The following is a 3525-nucleotide window of genomic DNA, read 5'->3' as shown; positions in this document are numbered from 1 at the left end:
GTAAAAAGAAAATGGAAACTCCACTTGCGAGACCCTAAACAAAAGATCAGACACTGGAGATATATATATATATCTATTATATATTTGCACAGGCAGTTAAAAATGAACGAGAACATGAAAAATTTACAAGGTGAAAATGTTTGAAGAATGACTCTTAAGTTTTAAAACCTTTCCTCCTTTCAAACTCAGAAGGGAAACCAAAAAGACAAATGACAGGTCCCTGAGGGGAAATGCCATCTGAAAACATTTCTGGTCACCTGGTGTCCTTTTCAAACATTACTATTTAGAGCTATGTCTTAATTCTGGTTGATGTTTTCATCCTGAGGATTCTGAAAATTATAACATCAGTGGGGACCGTGGTGGGGACAGGCCAAGTGGCCTGAAGACAGATCTCAACATGTTAAACACAGTCACTCACAGTGTGGACCCGTGTATTTGAGGTGCATGTTGTGACAACCTCCTGATCAGAGAACACAGGAGTTTCAAAGAAGTCAACCCACTTCTAACTAGCAGACTACATTTCCCCCAACGGGGGAACTAGGCATGAGAAAGTCAGCATGACTCAAGGTGTGCTCATTGACAACTCGGCTTCTCCAAGCCCCATTTTTTAGCTCAGAGCAGCACCAGACATGTTAGGGCTTAAGGTTTTAAATCGCACAGGCCCCATTACCTGGGGGATTAACTGTAGTTTCTTATTCTTGTCAAGAGCAGACCTGATCACTAGGAAGGCTCGGGGCAACAAAGTGACTTTGGCTTCCACAGCTCAGAACACTGTGCTTTCTTAGGAAGTGGGATGCATGTTGAGTGTACTGGCAACACTGTAGCATACACTTTCCCATACATACCTCAGCCCTACATTTAGGCAAAACCCACAGCTGTCCTGGAAAATCACACAGTTATTGTTACTATTATCATTGTCATACGCAACAGTAGTAATACTTTGGGGGATAATGAACCCCCAGCCTTACCTGTGCTAAGCCCCTCTAAGCCCCTCAGAGCTACACTCTCAGTCTCTAATTTCTTAATATACACTGAACAAATTATCTAAACTGGTCTCACATTTACAATATTTTAAACATTCACTCTTATCTTTATATAGCAGGGTTTGTTTGTTTTTTTCTGTTAAGTTTTCAGACAAGGGAGGATATATTCAAGAAGTCCACACCTCGGTATTAACTTTTAAATTTAAGTTGTTCCCTGGGGTTGAGGGAGCAAAGGGGTCCCGGTGGTAGTTTTTCTAACCACATATCAAAGTCTCCCACAAACGTCACGTGACTACAGGCAACCTACGGACTTTGGGAAGTCAGTCGAGGACACAGATTACTGAGCCTCTTGTCTTCTGACCTGTCAGCACCTGCAGTCTAGGAGGAGGAACCACCGAGCCTTTAAATGGAAACCAGTTGACCCCTTCCAGATCAAACAGTAAAATCGCAGCTGTAGGCCGATAAATAACCAAGAGCATAAAATGTCTGTCAACAGGAGGCGCCAGGGCAAGGGGCAAACGGCGACGACCTGATGTGGACCCCCTTGAGCGAGCTGCCCTCACCTGCGGGGAGACCCGGGTGGAGGGGGGGATTCCCTGCAGTGTGTGTGGGAGGGTGTGGGGTGGGGGGACACACAGGTGCGCGCTCAACCACGGGAACAGCGAAGGCACCGCCCGGGTGCGGTCGCCCCCTCCTCTCGCCTCAGATGACCCCAGCATCCAGGAGAGGTGCGGGCAGGGGACCGCGCCCTCCCTCCCCCGGGGACGTGGGAGCCGTGCGGCCGCCGCTTAGCAGGTGACTGTGCCACCTGCCCGCAGCGGGAGACCCAGGTGAGGCGCCACCAGGTAACCGCACCTGCCCTGCCGCCCCCACCTGCTGCTGCGCGCCCCCTTCTCCCGCCGACCCCGCCGTCCCCGCCGTCCCCGCCGTCCCCGCCTACCTTTGCGCTGGAGCCCCCAGGGCCCGCGCTACCCGGCCTGCCGGAGTGAGCAGAGCGGCCAGCGCCCGCACTCCGCAGGCGGCTGCGGCTCAGCGGGAAGCCCCGGCGCTGCCCGGCTCGCCGCCCAGGAGCCGCTCCATTGTGACGCGGCGCGCGCGGCCGGCCAATGGGCGCGCGGCGGCGCGAACCGCTGACTAAGTTCGCGCGCGGAGGAGGAGCGGAGCGCGCGGGCTGCGCAGGCTGCGCCGGCTGCGCAGGCGGGAGCCGAGAACGCGCAGCGCCGCCTCCGAGCCACCCTTACCCGGATCGCTCCGCCACCCGGCCCGAGAGTCCACCCGGCCTTGGGACGGACCTCGGGGCCCCGTGACTCACCCTCCTGCTGCACACAAAGCGCAGCTGCCACCTCCCGGAGCCAGCGCCATGCGGCCGCCCGGATGCCCTCGCCCAGCCTGACATCCGCGGTGCATGGCAGCCACACTCCTCGCCCGGAGCTGGGGCTGCATTCCAGAAACCCAGGAACCGGGGCTTAAGTCTGTTCCGCGGGCGCGCTACTCCAGCAGAGGACCCCGGCCTTCTCACGTGTGCACCCCTGAGAAACTTGTTATTGACACAACTTACTCCACCAGGAAGGGTGGGGTGCACCGCGCAGGGCCTGCCTTAGTGAAGTCCCTTTAACGTTCTTGAAGTCGCGTGACTGGAAAGGTTGCAGGGCCCACGGGGAGGTGGGGGGAGGGAGGTTTACCGTAGTGCCAAACTAAGCAACTTTGGGGCCTCCAAAATGCCATGTTTTTCTTTCCAGTGTCTTTATCTTCAGCGTGAGGTGACAAGGACTACACCTCCTAACAGTCGTAGTATTTCATTGTGGATGGCCACCTAACCCGCCCGCTTTCTTCGGTTAATGGCCTCGTATCTGAAGAGTAACAGTGTGCCTTACAAGTTAAGCAGATTTTTAATACAAATCCAGAACTTTGGGTGATTTAATAGTTCTATCATCCTCCTAGAATCTTTAACTCCCCCACATACTCCTTGTTCCTCTTTAAACTCAGCCTTTGCCCAGGTTTATTTCTAGCACAAGGATTCAATTCAGCAAGATTTGTATCTCTTCGTTGCTATGGTGTTCACATCCCTAGGTAACAAAACACCCCCAGAGGAGTAAATGAAGACAGCATTTGGATCACCTGATCAGTTGGGCACCCAATACCTCCACACACTACTGAGGTGTGTAAGACTGCGCTGTGTCCAGTAGAAACCAGTCAGAACTCCAGCCCAAAACACCCTGGAAGTCACTGCTATGCCCGTCTTTGTCCAATTCATTCTGAGTGGCAGTTGCCTTGAGTCTGGAAGGAAACATTGAAAATATTTTGAGGCCTGACAGCTCCACAGTTAAGAGCAGAGAGTGTTCTTACAAAGGACTAGAGTTCTGTTGTGGTTCACAAGTGCCTACAACTCCAGCTCTAAGTGTTCTGACACCCTCTTCTGTCCTCCGAAGGCATCCACACACATGTGCACCTACATATATGCGCTCCCACACACATGTACCCCTCCACACGCGGCACACACACGCACATCTTTTTTTTTTTTTTTAAGTTCCTTCATTTGAAC

The 3525-nt window shown here is 53.0% G+C and overlaps 1 protein-coding gene across 2 annotated transcripts in view; it reads right to left on the bottom strand.

Moving 5' to 3' along the window:
• Lrrc8b (leucine rich repeat containing 8 VRAC subunit B) overlaps positions 1 to 2074 on the bottom strand; it is a 64847-nt gene extending 62773 nt beyond the window's left edge. Inside the window, exon 1 of one of the 2 annotated variants that reach the window (XM_032916938.1) lies at positions 1924 to 2074. The gene's annotated coding sequence lies outside the window, so the exon portion shown is untranslated. The remainder of the gene's footprint in view (positions 1 to 1923) is intronic. The other variant, XM_032916936.1, reaches the window with a different exon arrangement.
• Between the last annotated feature and the right edge of the window lie 1451 nt (positions 2075 to 3525).

Source organism: Rattus rattus, chromosome 11 (assembly GCF_011064425.1).
Source record: "Rattus rattus isolate New Zealand chromosome 11, Rrattus_CSIRO_v1, whole genome shotgun sequence".
In the NCBI taxonomy this organism is placed as follows: domain Eukaryota; kingdom Metazoa; phylum Chordata; class Mammalia; order Rodentia; family Muridae; genus Rattus; species Rattus rattus.
The sequence above is the reverse complement of the archived record's forward strand: the minus strand, read 5'-3'. Positions and strand labels throughout refer to the sequence as shown.